The sequence below is a fragment of the Lissotriton vulgaris genome, chromosome 5 (assembly GCF_964263255.1).
Source record: "Lissotriton vulgaris chromosome 5, aLisVul1.2, whole genome shotgun sequence".
Classification (NCBI taxonomy): Eukaryota; Metazoa; Chordata; class Amphibia; order Caudata; family Salamandridae; genus Lissotriton; species Lissotriton vulgaris.
In genome coordinates, this window is record NC_141693.1 from 264,521,513 (window position 1) to 264,537,913 (window position 16,401).

General features: G+C 43.3%; 1 pseudogene; it reads left to right on the forward strand.

Annotated features, from left to right (window-relative positions):
- Positions 1-15,188: 15,188 nt before the first annotated feature.
- Positions 15,189-15,300, forward strand: LOC147710654 (5S ribosomal RNA; annotated as a pseudogene).
- Positions 15,301-16,401: the final 1,101 nt, after the last annotated feature.

Sequence of the window (16,401 nt, forward strand, 5' to 3'; positions counted from 1 at the left end):
CTTAGCTGCGGACGCATCGCGAGGAAGGCCTTCCTCACGTCAACAGTTTCTTTACAGAAGTCCTGTGAAATATATATCTTGTTTGCTTTCCACAGTACATGGTTATTCTTACGGACAAAGGACAGTATTTGCTCCACATGTTGAAATCGTAGGGGCTTGCAGATGATGGGTCTTGGGCCTTTTTGTTTTTTTGTTATTCTGCCTGGAACTCTGCACGCCCTGTCAAATTCCAGAGGTTAGGTGAAGGTGAGATTGGTTGCTTGCGCAAACCATGTTTGCCAAAAGGCGACACATGATCCGTGGTCCTCCTCTGAACCTTCCGGAATACCAAATATTCTAAGGTTTCCTCTCCGATTCCTATCTTCCAATTCGGCGAGTCTCCTCGTTGTCTGTTCTGAGGTGATAGTGAGGCGTTTGAGAGCATCACAGGTCTTGGTTTCTATGTCTTCGAGACGGCTAATTCTTGATTCGGTTTCGGTGAGTCTAGAGTTTGTGTCTCTGATATCTTGTCTAATGGCCACAACTTCTTCCTTTGTAGATTTCGCTAGGTCTCTTACTTCTTCCAATCTACTTAGTATGATGTCCATGGCTTAGCTGACTTCCTTCTTGCCTTTGATGGGCGATACCGGGATCGGTGGTTCAGCCTTTAAGCGTTTGAGGTTTTTTGTTGTCTCCTTGTCCCCCATGTTGGCCTTTAATCCTGACTGGGAAGAGAGGAAAGACTCGTCACGATGTGGTGATACACCTTGGGTGCGTGAGGTCTGTGTTGATGGGTACAATTAGCCTGTGGTCCGTGGCACTGATACAGCAAAACGAATACGACCAGCGGTATATTGCCAGCGCTAGGTCCTGATATGACCTGCAGTTAATATATAGTATCTAGTACCCAGACACTTCTAAGTTGGTCGAGGGTCGTAGGTAACAGTCGTGTGGCCTGTAGCTAATATTCAGTAGCTAGTACCCAGACACTTGGAGGCTGATCGAGGACCGTAGGCAACAGAGGGTGAATCGAGGCCGAAGATCACCAAAAGCCGTTAACACTGTGCTCATCCCAAAAGAAAAGAACAAAGGCAGCCAACCTCAGATCAAACAGCAGACACTACTTGCAAGGAGTGTCACAAACGTCGGCCATCTTATGGTCAGGCAAGGCTGGACAATGGTGCTGAGCTCACTTTCGTTGTTGAAAAAGGCCGAGCAGCAGCTCATCACGTGGGTACCAGGCAAGCAGGTCACAATACATTTATGGCAGAGAAGGGCTTGCATCGTGAAGAGTCAAGTTCGTGAAAGGCTGGGCACATACTGAGACTAAGGCATAGATGATCATTGGTGAGGCACAAAAGGTGGCAATTGAGCGATGCAAGGCTGCAGCAGGGACCGTGAGCATAAGGAGGGCCATCCGCTAACTCTAGATCGCTATGCAAGCGTATCATGCAGGCTTAGTAGCAGTGGGCCGATGCATTTTCGGGTGGCCGCCATTTTGCGTGATAGACGCGCGTGGTACCTGGGGTTATTGCGAGTCAGCTCGTCCCCGTCCTCGTTGCTTGATTTCAGTCTGCAGGCCTCCAGGAGCCTGTACCGGACCGGCACAGCATAAAGGGACGAAAAATCCCCGCAGCTAAGCAGGCCGCTCGGGGAAGGCAGGGTCGGGTAACCGGTGAACCAGGTAGGCGGGTAGGGCCCCGCGCAGGCTTCAGTGCGGCCACAGCATGCGGTCCTTGAAATAGGGCTCAACGTCACTCCCGAACACTCAAGCTATCAGCGATGTGTTCCCCATGTATTCCGCTGCTTCATGTCATTGCCAGAAGCGGTTGGAAGTTGCAGAAGATCGCCGGAATATTCCAAAACTCTGCACCACGAGAGGAGAGAAGGGCTCAAGCCGCCATGTCCTCCAGCGTCCAAACCACGCCCCCCCACTCACCACACATTCTATGCCTATCAGAAGATGACCCTTCCGGACACTGATGACCTCTAAGAAGCCATATACCTTTTTACATGTAAATGTCGCAGTCAATATCCTTCATTACGTTTTGAAAATATCCTTACAAGGCACTCAACTGGTGCAGGCCTTTTGATTTAGCATTTGGACAAGCACTGCTAGAAAAACAAGCATTGGGAAATACAATAGGGTTGGTGTTGTCTGTCTTGTCAGCCTTTTGGCTTAGTAAATGCTTCTTTTGTTTATGTTCAACTATTTTTTAGGCAAGTGACCTCGCCAATATGAAAAAAAATAGTTAAAGCAAAAATATTTGTGGTCTTAAAAAACACACATATTAGTCCAGTACAGTGAAGAGAACTACTTTGTGCGTTGATATGCTCTTTGTTAAAGAGTAGCACGCCTTCACTCACAATGAAGTTAGCCAAGGCCCCATGCAGTACACTGTAGTGGGTAAAGAGGGCGGACTGAAAACCCCTGTGGGCGGTGCATTAAATGGGCTGGTACTGTCCTGTACGAAGTACTGGCACTTTTTATTTTGAGAGGGAGAGTACCTGTACTTCTCAAGAGAAGCGTAATACTTTTAATTGGAGATGCCCGCCACTTCTCAGAAACGAGCAGATACTCTGGAACAGAGTACCTGCACTTCTCTTTTTCCATTTCAAGTACTACCTGTGGGTTAGTATATAATACATATACAATGGTAGTAAAATCAAAAGGTCTGGAGTAATGTCAGACCTAAACAGCCAGTGCATTGCACTCTCTCAAGACCAAGCAGAATGCCTATGGCAATACTGCTTTTGGGAGCGTGCTCCCTTAAACCTGAACAAACATCAGCAGTCCTTTGCTACTTACAACTCGGACAATGCGTACAGTGTCACCCGCAGTAGCAAACGCACTATGCGCCAAAAGTGTGTAGGAGCGGGTCCTTGTGTCTACTCCTCTGCAGCTCAACACCTTCAAGGTTCCAAATATCAACTTTTCGATGCCACCACCTGTGCATCACCTGGTCATGCATACAACCTTGCCACAGCACCATCAGCATACTCCAGCTGGCACTCTCTAAGGTCATATAGAGTTATAAAACTACAGTCACATCTCTGTGGTTCCTCCTTCCAATCCACTCTTCTTGGAGACTGGCTTGTGAAATCCTGATTTGTCTGCCTGCTACCGTTCTACTTGTATGTGTGGGAACTTGGCATTGTTAAGGTGTGTGTGGCTATGCCTTTAGAGCTGTTCATGTGCTTGGATGCAGTGGTTTATATCTGTTCATAAAGAGTGCAAGGGTGTTTCTGCCTGTGGTATATAGGTTTGACTGTGCAGATTGTGTCTGTGGCGTGCTTGTGCTGGGGTATATATGTGGATGTATTTATGTTCATGTATATGAGGGGGTGTATTTTGTGCAACAGTGTAGGTTTGTAGGACATGTGTGTCTGTGTGAAGGTATGCAGCTGTGTTTGCAAGCGGGTGGGGTTGCCTGTATGCTGATGAGTCTCTGGTGGGTGTATCTATTTACAGGCATTGAGGCATGGTTGTAGGTTTTTAGGTATATATTGTTGTGGTTGTGTCTGTGTTGGGTGTATCTCCTATGGGTGATACACTAAATCTCCCTTTCAACACCAAAAGTATCTCAGGACGCTATGTGATTGGTTGTATTAGTGTAAAGCATATTAGACCACAGTTATTAACAGAGGCAAGGTTAAGGTTGCTGAAATAGAAACGTTTTTAACTTACTTTTTGGGGAGGCCTGAGCGTCTATTTTTTCAGGGTAAGTTGAGGAACTTTTAGCAGTGTTACTGCACATCAGTAGAGCATTGGGTCTTTGTGCAAATCTCTGAAAGTTTGTAGGTAAGCGGGACTGTGGTAGTAAGCATATGTAGGTGAGTGGTTAATAGTGTGAATTATGCAGTTACTAATGTGTGATCTTGTATCAGTATGTCTCAAAGTGACTACAGTAGTGTGAGTATGTAGAGGTTTTGGCGTGTGTGTCTCTTTGTGTAGGTAGGTAGGTAGTCTTTAAATTGATTTGCATTTGCGTCACCGATGGTCTGCGTCTATGTGGGTGAGTAATATATCTGATATGTGTAATATATCTGATATGTGTAATATATCTGATATGTGTAATATATCTGGTATGTGTTTGTGCAGGTCATCATTTGTCTTGGTGTATGTCGTGCTGTGTACCAAAAATTAAGACGCAAGCATAATATGGGCAAACTTAGCATCACTGTGGCAAAACCGGCCATTACCTGTCACCTACTAGGTGGAGTTACCTACTAGCTTCTCCTGTTTTGAAGTGGTCTATCAGTCCCCTGTATCTGGGTTCTGTGCTCCATCCTTGTGGACACGCATGGCACAGATATGATTGCCATCTGTATGTGCAGAGGGATGAGCATGGAGTTTATGTTCTGTGCATGACTGTGGCAGCCTAGGAATCTATTTTGATTTTCTTTCCGAGTGGTACCTACGATCTCCAGCAATCCCCAGGCCCTTTGCTGTTGACCAGACTATGGGGTGTGGAGGATAGGAGACAGAGGGTCCATTTGGACAACCCTTGCCCTTACCCAGCCCTTTGCGATTGGCCTGTAGCCCAGGGAAGGATCTGCAGCCCAGACCCTATGCTGAGGCCTAATGCTATGTTCCCCTTCGAGTGTGCCTTATGAGAAGCAGTTTGCTTTCCAAAGAAACAGTGGTGCCTATGACGGTTTGGTGCTATGGAAATTCAATACCGCGTTCATCAGCCTCATTCAAAGAAGCAGAACAGCCTGTGAGTACTAGCAACGAAAAACAGTGATCTTTATGTGAGCATTTGCTGAGATGAAGATATGGCTTGAAGACGCTTTTTCTCTGCTTCCGTCTGTGTTCTATCATGATAGAGTAATTATCTGCCATTAGGACTGCTAACATGGTTTTGCAATCGGGGTAAGCCATTTTTCATCTATCAGTTGGCAGCTGAACTTGTGCTGGAGATAAAGTCGTGGGTTTCATGCTTGCTTCCAGACTGTTTGTTATTGTTCATCTTTCTGTGGGTGTTTGTGCTGTAGCGAGTCTGTAGTTGGCCTTTGCTTCTGTTTAGCTGTAGAGGAGCTGGGTTGCATATCGTTACTTGTGAATGTTTCTGTTGGTGTTTGTCTCTGTGGATTCGTGTGTGCATCTCTGATTTGTGTTGGTGCAGATATATCTCACTGGACTGATTGTGTGTTTTGTTCTCTTATGAACTGCACAGACTCCAAGGTTCTCTTTCTAATCTTCCGGACATCTTTGAGATGTCAGTACGTTTTGCTATTAGTTCACTCAATCTTACCTTACGCCGCAGACATAGGGGATGCTCTGCAGCATCCGAATAAGCTCAGTACCAATCGTCTTGGGCATCTCAAGTACCGTCTAACATGAATCGTATGGTGGGCAAACTTCAAATGACTGACTATACATAGAGCGCTCTCCTCGTTCAAACACTTGATGGCCTAACTACATCCTACACCACTTATCACTTCATTGAATCATCGTAATTTCTGTAATCACCTACCACCCTCTTCCTTACAAAAGAAGTTCCTTCTTCAGCTATAATCAACTGACTTAAACCCTCCTTAAACTTTTGATCATATGACCTGCTCTTTACAGTTGTGATCGCTTGTCCATCAAGGTACACCTGGAAAAACCTGGCTTGTACCTCCTTGCGCCAGTGGTAGCCTCAACTGCTTACTTTTATTCTGTGATCATCTCATATTCCGCCCGCAGATCTACGATCACCTTCAAGACCATCAACCATACCATACTGGGTCTGGATAGGAAGAAGCAGGGTTTTCCAGTTTTTGCTGCTGTGACTCAAATCTTTCTTAACCGAGGAGTCAGTCAGTGGATTTAATCCTAGGCACAGAGCCCAGAAAGATCAGTTGCAAAGTTCCAGAAGGCTCTATATCATCACAGTTTCTTAGTAACATGTATGTGAGGCATGACTAAATCCCTGCGTCTAGTAGGGGTCATTTCTACATGTATACAAATGTCACAAAGCAGATCAGATCTTTGGCCTGCAGCTCTCCTACCAGGTGGAGCTGACACACTATCATCTTTTTAAAGACATTAAATTGAATTTTGACAGAATACAAAACAACATTCTTGGTGATACAAAGATATACAATGCGCTTGACTGGCCACAGTGTCAATTACAGTAGGAAGCCTCTCTATCCATCTGAGTAGAGATCCTCAAAGCGAAAATCCACAATGGCATTGAGTAAGTGTTGGCGTGTAAAGGCTGTTCCGAAGATATAGAAATGTAAGCAGAGAGTCCCTTGCTGTACTATTTATTATAACAGCCACAGCAAATAGAATGACCGCAGAATCATAGGCAAGACAGTATATGGGACCCACCTTTCAAATAGTTCATCAGCGACCATCATATATTTTTATACTTCATACCCTTGCACTGCTGGTTCCATGTTAACAGCTGCATGGACATCACTAACTATAATCTCCCTGATCAGACTCGAGGGAGAGTGTTGGATTCCAATAAATTGTTATCAGCTGTTTATCCTCTAGTGTTATTTACATCATCAACATCCATTCATCCCTTGTCATGCCTGTGTGGTCAGTTTCAAATCCAAAGTCACTATGGGTGGATCATGTGGACTTGGGTAACCCAAAGTCAACCTTCTGTGGCTCTGCACCTCTTTCCACCATATCTGTATCACTAGACCCCACCGCCAGATATGCAATTTGTTAAACTGCATCGCATGCACTCTCCAAAACATACTATTCATACTAGTGTACATATGTTTCAACTTGTTTGACTTTGGTACCAGTCGAACAGTAGTTTGTACACTCTCTGTGTATTCTTTACGCTTCATACCAACTTTGGGATGTCCTTCCATACCCCCTACCAACAAGGTGTGTCAACGTTTGTGCCCAACAATTTTCTTCCATCCGCTCATACAGGGCCAAGTAGATTTTATACCCATATCTTTCAAGAAAGAATGAACAGATCCCTCATGAAGATTCCCCTTAGTTCCAATTCCATAACAGATCTTTTTCAACAGCTGGTGTAAACTCTGGGTTATTGAATAGTAGGGTGAAGGAAATGTGGTCACTTGTGGGTCTTTGTAGCCACATTCCAAGCCTCTAGAGTTGGGCATGTGACAAGTTAGTTATATGCTTCTTCTGGTTTACAATTTTTGGAAAGCCAGATTAAATCCAATAGCCACCTACCCATCACCTACCCATCAGTGCAGCTTCCATACGCATCACGAGCTTCTCACTTTCCCTCAGTATCTGTTCGAACAATTCTCTTATTTGGACCGCTTGGCTAGCGTATTGGGGAGACCCTGCTCCCTTATTGCCTGTGTGCTCTCAGCACCTTTCTCTAGACCCTCTTATTCTTACCTTCTCATATAAAAGCATCATACATGGATTTTAAGAGGTAGATATTCCAACCGGGTATTGCTACTGGTAAATCCTGAAACAACTATAGTAAGCAGGGTACAGCATCCATTTGAGTAACATAACCCTTCCTAGCCATGAAATACATACTGGCTCCATCTCACCAGACCTTCTTAAGTTCAAATGATATTTTTGGCGTAAATTGCTTTATACAATCACTGAAATATTAAATTTCTCCTTGGCCCAACGGACTGGAGACACCACCTCTATCCTTTCGGCCAGGGTCTGAGCTAGGTTGACGGGTTGTCTCATTTAACGCTACCGGTTGTCTTGAATCTGTTATTACCTGCCCACTTCTTACACATATGATCATGCGCTGGGTTTCTCATGTACATTTGTGTTACTTCACTGACAGCATTTCATTTGGAGTATGCACTCAGTCAGTGTTTTTTAAGTTAATCGTAAATTTGTAGCCTAAACGTTGCATCTACATATTTAGAAGGTGCTGTGATGTAGGTGTAGGGATAACTGAACAAGTGACCACTAATGATTAACAATCTCGAATATCAGCACATATCATGTTCTGTAGGAAGATAAACAATTATAGGATAGGTGCACCTAAGTTTGAAAGTATGAAATGGCGGCTGTATGTGTATAGAAATGCATCGCACAGCTTTTAAATGAAAGAGGTGGATTTGAATGTATATTTTATATGATACAGAAATATTTTTGTATTCCAGAATTTTGTAAGTAATTTGACATGTCATGAGGATGGTTAACAAAAACAGCTGAGACCGACGTAATACACTCTTTTTTGAATATTTTAGTGTTACCAAGTAATATTCCACACCTTTGCATGAAGGCGATTGCAGGCACAAAATTACCTCTCTCCAGATCATCACAAAGCAATCCCTCTGGTCAATTTTTGAAATATATGGAGAGTGTCACAGCCTCATGAGTTGTATTGTTACTGCTGTTTGGTAGGTACGCAGTGCACTGTCGGCCATTACTATGGTATCGCAGCACATGCTTTAGTTCTTGGAAGATTTTTAAAGCAATCCTCAGGTTTCCGTCAAAGGCCGGAGACTGAGTAGGATTATGCAGATGTGTGGTTGGTAGGATAAGGATTTTTTTGTTGTGTGAATGTGTCAAATGTTGTGGGTTTGGAAGTCCAGTCCGATGGGCAGTGCCAGGTTGTTTAAGTATCTACTCGTTTTGCACCCTTGTCAATTGGCCTGCAGATTTATTTTGGGCTGGGTAGTTGACGGACGCATCTGCCCTTGAGTGCCCTAATAGAGGAGTAGTTTCTTGTGTATCTAGTGGTTGTGTGACCAGAATCATCTCTTTAAGTGTTCCCTGATAGGGAAGTTGGGTCACGAAAAGTGGTGTAGAGTTGTGGCAATTGTTGCTGTTGTTTACTTTTTATATGCGCTGCTAACAACTAGTGATGCTGTTGCTGTGTTGTACATCACAAAAGGGTACAGGTACAATAAGTAGCAGAATGTGTTTAAATACCCCACTCTGAGTTGGCAAGACACTGCTACACGCTTGGGCATTGGGGTCCTTGACTGTATATACATTTAGGATGATGAAAGCTTTATTCCACAATGGTTGTGCATGTGTCCCAAGTCCCTCGGAATGTGTCTATGTTCCCCAAGGTCCCAATACAGTATGTCTTTCCACCCAGTCCAGATCTCCCCTCAGTGTTATCCCAAGCTTCTCATATACTCTGTGAATGTGAGCAAAACTCCTAAAAGTATCTGCCAAAGTGATTCAAGCTCCTCTGACTGTCTCTGCAAGTGAAACAAGTCTTCACATTGCCTAAGATACTCATCCTGTCACTCTCTATAGATTCCTTGCACTCGCTCTGCATGCCATAAACATCATACACCATGTGTGCCATGTTTCACTGACTGTATGTGTGGGCTCCCCAAGCTTCTCGTCTTATTTATCAGTATGCCCAAGATCCTGACTATTTGTCCTAAGACGCCTCCACTCCCTCCGATTTCAGAAGTTACCTTACACTGCCTAGTGCACCATCCATGTGCCCAAAGATCCACACTTATTTTATGTTTATTTGCCTAAAAATAGCTCCTACTATGTACTTCAATCTCATCATACTTTCTGGCATTGTGCTTCAAGCTCCTCGTGGTCTCATAATGCACCACGATCTCTAAACCCTCCAAACTTCTAGTTTCTCAGGGGTGTGGTATTTAATAAAATATCTACTTGTCCATGGGACAGGTTGCTTCGTAAATCTACTTTTCCTGTAACAAAATCCACTTGTCCCTTTGGTGCCAAGTAGTGAGATCGAAAATTATGGAAGAAATGTCCTTACATAAGAGCTCTGATAATAAGCTCTCTGACTATGCTAGAGCTCATACCATAGTAGGGTTTGAATACTAGTGATTCACTTAATTTGCCGCCTTTCTGCATACTGGTGCTGGAGGTAGCGGTAAGCAATAGTGCTCCATGGTTTGAATGGCCTTTTCAGTCTGTACAAAACTACTAGCATGTTTTATGGGTTTTCATCAGCTCGCTTCTAATATTTTGTCATACAAAAAAGTCTGGAAATGTACTCCTGACAAGGGCAGATGTAAATCTTCCAGATTTGGGGAAAAAAGTGGTTGGTGGGAAAGTGAACTTGTTACTGCTCAACAGATTTTCGCATAAGCAAATCTACACATGCTTGTACTTTTGCTAAAGTGCAGTTCACAAATATTTTCTAGGAGCACGAATTCCTAACCTACTCCTGTAAATTCTTGTGAATTCATGAAGGCCGTAAATCTGCACCAATACAAGGACTTAAACTATGGCTGCACTTTTGTGACTTTCTTTAAGAATTGGGGACCTATTCAGGTCTGGCATTAACCAAGACTTGTTGCCTTTATTATAATTCTCTCTCTCTTTCTTTCTCTCTCTCACTCTCTCTCTCTGACTCACTCACTCTCACTCTCTGTCCCCTGGCTGGTTTCATTGTGAGTGACAGCATTCTGCATTTTCACAAGGAGCATATCAGCATGCAAAGTAGTTTTGTTCAATGCCAGTAACTACTGTGGTAATGTGTGTTTTTTTTAGACTAAAATGATTTTTAATTTTGCCAATGTTATAGTGATGAGGGCCCAGCAGCTCCCACAATAATACAATTTTACAAAAACCATGTCAAAACAAGACACACATTGACAAAACCAAAAGACTTACCATCAATGTCCTACCTATTGGCTTTGCAAATGCTTGTGTATTGCCATGTTTCCCATAATTTTGTTGAAACGTGTTACATTGATTTGCGATTATGAATGTTTTTGGGGAAATACTATCATGCAGCAACACATTTTACCAAATAATGCTTCAAAGAAATGGTACCTACAATTTCAGAGTAGTTTATCAAAACGTTTTGTTTCTAGTTGATCTTTTTTATGAAAATCTTATTTTGAAAGCAAAGAATCATTAACCTTGCTTTCAAGCTTTTCCATATACTTGCATCTAATCAGAGAGCATCCTGGAAGCATTATACGTAGCCTCATGTTGTTAAACTTTGCAAAAGTGCGTACACATTTTTTTCCTGGAACCACTTTCAGTAGTTCAGTCTGAACTTATAAAATTTCCTTTGCGCGCTCATCCTAATAATAAAGGCTATCGATGAATAATAAATACATGTTTGAACAACATTGACATATGGACACAAATATTACCTTAACAGCACACAATGTTCTTCCTTGATCCATAATGTGGTACTGTAATCTGGCAGCCAAAGGGTTTGAGCAGCAGGGGAATGGGTCACTTGTCCCAGTGACAAAATGAACATGAAAACTTGTTGTCCCTGACCCCAAACAATATGCCTGGGTGTCGGGCTATAGGAATTCCTCACCCCTGACAGTTCTACAGGTAACACTCCCATACAGAACTGATGGGTGTGGTGTCTCAGTAGACAGTTACACGTGTGCCATGCTAGTGGGTAGGAGCCTCTGTTTGACAGAAATGAGAACACTCCAATGAGGAAGATGGTGTTTCACACTTCAGCGATTAGTCTGTTACGCTGGCGGCATGACGGGGTGGTTAAGGTGTTAGACATTGGTGTCCATAGAATACCTCACAACTTCCAAAATCCTTATGTTGATTATGCTGGCGAGTGGCCATTTAATTCACAGTTTCTATTTGAGCCTTCTTCTTAGCCCCATCTCATGCACTTCCGCTTCCTGTATTACAGTTTAATTTTTTGCTGAAAGATGGCAGCACTGTGGACTTAATGACGGGGTATTTGCACACACTAGCATACATACTAACCATATTTCTATTACTGTGTCCCATTCTCTTTTATTTAGCAGGTACGTGTTGTTGCCATTTATCAAATCACCTGAGATAATTATGTAAAGGTCAACACAGCAAGCACCGCTATTTTAATAAACTGCATCTCACAGAGGGTGACCAGATTTGGGAAAGCAAAAACTGGGACATTCCACAACAATAGAAGTAGGACTACAATTTGGCATTGCCCAAGGGGCACAGAATAACAGCACATACAATATACAAAACATATTAAACGAGCCAGTGAGGGGAATGTAATGGGACTTTTACACACAATATCATCTTTGTTAACTAGATTGGTTTCTACTGTGGGCTGCTCTCTAATTATATTGTGAAACACATTAAATATTGCCTACCTTTGTGTACAGTCTATCATATCTGACAAATGGTGTGGGTCAAATGATGAAAAAACTCACAAGTAGTAGAGAACCATAGAGCTTGTCACCCGCTTGAGACAACATAACCATGCCATGACTGTTCTTAAGTTTCTCAGCTTGCTATCAGTAAAGATCACATTTTAAATCCCTTTTTCTTGACAACAAACCACTTCATTGCAGAACACGAAATATTTGGCCTAACTATTGGTCTCACGTTTGCAAACTGGAAGATTAAAGTCTTCCCATCAAAACTTATCGTGTATATGTCTGATCCACTTGAAGATATTAGGTGGAAGGCCTTAATTGAGCAAGAATCCCCCTGGAACTCACTTCCAATGAATTTAAGGTATGGAACATTTAATTCTCAACTTCAGGAGAGAGCTGAATACCTACCTATTTAAGCAGACCTATAAGAAAAAAATTCGGGGGGAAGGGTTAATTCTTCCAGCAATAGGCAGAATGGGGATGCAGGGCTCTAAGCATGGGCGTCCGCAAGGGGGAGGGGGCAAAGTGGGGCGCTTCTCCCCACCCCAAGGATCCTGGCCCGGTTCTAGAGGATGGGCCCACATACCTGGGCCGACTTTCCTGCTGGGGCAACACCTGAAAGGCTGCTTACAGCCCGAGTGTGACTCTCAGCAGGTCACAGAGTCAGCCGTTCCCATTGTCATGGGCAGAATGAAAATGGGCCGGCAGAGGAGGCACAGCATGGCGCATCTCCCCCCATCCCAGGCCTCAGGAGATGACGTTGAGTCCTTGGGGAGCTGCTGATGCTTTCGAGCAGCACAATCAGCAAGTCTTAGGCAGGGGATGTGAGCTTTAGTCCCTCACAGCAGGCCACAACGATCGGATAAAAAGCTACGGGCGCAGGTGGGGGCGTTTGGGGAGTGGGGCTAGTGCCAACATTCTTAGTTTAAAAACTGTGAAGTGACAGACCAGATTGAAATTGAAAGTTTCATTCTTATGAAATTCCATCCGTTTGTGCAATGGGGAGAGTGCTGTATACATCTAAGAGTGAAAAAACTCCGGAAAAAACACTAAGGACTGAAAAAACTACATTTAAAGAACAATATGACTAAAAATGGGAAAAAATGAAAATTCGATTTTGACAATGTTGTAGTGAAAAATGTAATTAACCCTCCATGTTGAGACAAAGGGAGGCGTAAGAGCAGAGGAGAGATAAAGAGAGAAACAGAGCCAAAAGGAAAAATAAGAGACGGAGTGGGGAGTAGAGACAAACTGAGAGGGGTAGAGGAAAGAGGGAGAAATGATTGATGAGTGAAAGTAGGAAAAGAGGCGAGTGGGGAGGGAAATAATGATAGATAAGCACAATGAGAGAGTGGGAGAGGGGGAAATGAGAGAGGGAAACAGCCAAGTAAAAGGTGAAGTGAGAACAGACTAAGGGCCAGATGTAGGTAGCTAAATACCGGTCGGTAACGGCCGAAAATCACTGATTTTCCCTTTACCGACCGGTATTTAGCCCTTTCTAATGTAAGAGGCTGGAAATAAGGAATCAGTAAAATACCAATTCCTTATTGTAAGGAATCGGTAAATTACCGAATCCTTAAAACCTATGTAGGTAGCACTCAAGTGAGTGCATTTTTGCTTTAAATACCGAATACCTTTCAAAAAGCAATAATTTGTTTTTTTCGGGCATGTATGTGCGCCAGATGTGCACACATGCACGATTCAGGGGTGCAACAGGCTGTCAATGTGAGACCCTGCCACCCTTGAATATGCTCCCGCTATTACAGATTCGGTAAATACCGAATCGGTAATAGTGAATGGCTTCCCATTCATTCATATGGGCCTCCAGGCCCATAGGAGTGAATAGAAAGGTATTTCTTATTACCGAATCGGTATCACCGAATCGGTAATAAGAAATATTACCGAATCGGTAAATTTTATCGATTTATTACCTACATTATATTTATCGATTCCTAAATACCGAATCGGTAAAATTCGGTATTTAGGAATCGGTAAAATGATATTACCTACATCTAGCCCCAAGTGGAGAGAAAGTTAGAGCAAGAGATTGGTAAAGATAGGGTAGGAATCGAAAGTGGAGAAGGGCGATGGCAAGGGGAGTAAAAAGAATAGTGAATGACAACGCAAAGGATGGATGCAGAAGAGGATTATTAGAAGTTTCCTGGTCAGTAATAATAAGGAAAGGATGAATCAAGGCCTCACACACACTTCTTAGTTCTAACTTTCAGCAGCCTACAGCTTGATTTAGAGGTTGGTGATACATTGAGGAAGTGCCAAATCAGGAGTAGAACCCAAGAAATATGACACTATCACTTCAAGAAAAGGATAGTTTTGTAAAAGAAATGCCACATGTGGAGTCTCCACGGTATCTAACAACTCCTCCAGTAATAGGTGGATTTTCCTTTACCACTCAACAGTAAACTTTCTTTTGATCTAATGCCTACTAAAGGTTGAACAAGGCCTTTCCACTTTCCTAACCTTTAGAAGCACGCAGAACTGAAAGCACTCAGAGGGACAGGAATCTATTTAATGTCTACAGAGAAGGGTCTTCTGCAAATGACAAGGTGTAATAGAGCAGGTAGTTGGCATAAGAACACATAACTGAAGAAGAGGAGAATTTTCAATACAGGAAAAAGAACTGATGTAAATCTCAAAGAAGCAGTAGGAATTTAGAGAGTTGGGACTAAGGACATGGGAGGTAGAAATAGAACGGAGTATAGAGTGTATATGGGAGGCAAGTGAGAAAGAGGGGTCAATTATAGACTAAGAGAGAGTGAGGGAAATAGCGCAGGGGCAATTGAAATGGGAAAATCAGGGTCACAACGGGAAGAGAGAGAGAGGAAAAGAGGGATGGATAATGAAAGAGATGGATAATGGGATAGAGTATGATAAAGGATGGGTTAGTAGAATGAAAGAAAGACAGAGGGAGGGAGACAGAATGAAAAGTTGGTATGATATATGGACAGACCTACAGGCACTTTAAAAATCTAATAGATGTGGTGTTATGCCGTGGACTGGGTCATGACCTGTGCACCTCCCGCCTCACAGCTGCGGGCCGTAACTCTGTCTGTGGCACCTATTTCTGGACACTGGGCATGGCGCAGCTCAGTGCGGCACCCTGCAGTTTCTTTTCTGGGTGCAAACGTGCCATGAAGCACTTCTCTTTTCTCTTGGGGCACACCGCTACTGTAGGCAACGGCCATACCACCACTGTAGGCAACGGCCATACCACCCTAAAAGCACCTGATCTCGTCTGAAGTTAAGCAGGGTCGGGCCTGGTTAGTACCTGGATGGGGGACTGCCTGGGAAAACCAAGTGCTGTAGACTTACCTGAATCTTAGCGTGACCTTAATATGAGTTGCCTGCAGTCATGGTTAGGGGCTATTTTTCGTGTTCCTTCCTTCCAAAATTCCTCTGTCTGGTTCCCAGAGTGCCTTGAGTACTGTCTTTTCTTCACCATTCCAAGATGGAGGTTTTCTAACCTTTTTCCTTTTTCTTCCTAAACCAAGATGGTGGTTCTCCTTTTCCTGTTGTGTCACTTCCTTGCTGTCCTTGTGTGTATATATAAGGGGTTGGAATTCTCATTTGTCTTGCGTTGCAACACTCTTCGCTCCTGTTGGTGTCTCTATTCTCCTGTTGATATCTATTCGCTTCTGTTGGTGACACTTTTCTCCAGTTTGGTATTTTGGTCCTGTGGGTTCCTTCTTCTGCAATTCTCCTCTTCTTCCCAGGTCTGTCATCCCCTTGCTGACTATCCTCCTTTTCAGGTCCTGTCGCCTGGATTCTGGAGTCACCGCTTCCATCAAAGGTTTTTCCCTTCAGGGTATTTTTTTAGTCTCGGAGACTCCTTTGGGAAGGCACTGTCTGCCCTGACGTTGACTTGTTAGCAGCACTGTGGCTACCAGAAAGGGTTGCGCCTTCCTAAACAAGCAGACAACTCACTACTAGCACTTTAAGTATGTTGTTGCTTCTTCCATTAAGGGGGAGATGTGAATACTGGGAGTATCACCTCTACAGGGATGACAGCTAGAGGCTAGAAGGGAAAAAAAACAATATCTCAGTAAAAACTTGGATGGCCTCAAAAGAGATGGGAGAAAGACCCAGGTCCAGTTAAGAAACGGTTTTGAGCATGATGGGGAACATGAATTGTGTGTGCGTTGGTTAGCATAACTGGTGAGTTGCATTGGTTTTCCACATTTGGAAAAACCATAGCTCAGTTTTTAACTGTGTTTTTATTGCCTATGTACTTAGAAAGGGAGGATAAATAATTGTAAAGTCTGAATTATTTTATTAGGCAGGGGTGCGCAAAGTTGTCGGAGGGTTTACTGCACCACACTTGTAAACTTCAATGCTTTGCAAACTGCAAAGTGGAATGTACATGTTTTTAAACATGAAAAAGTGCAAAGAGATGTGTGGCACCATGAACAA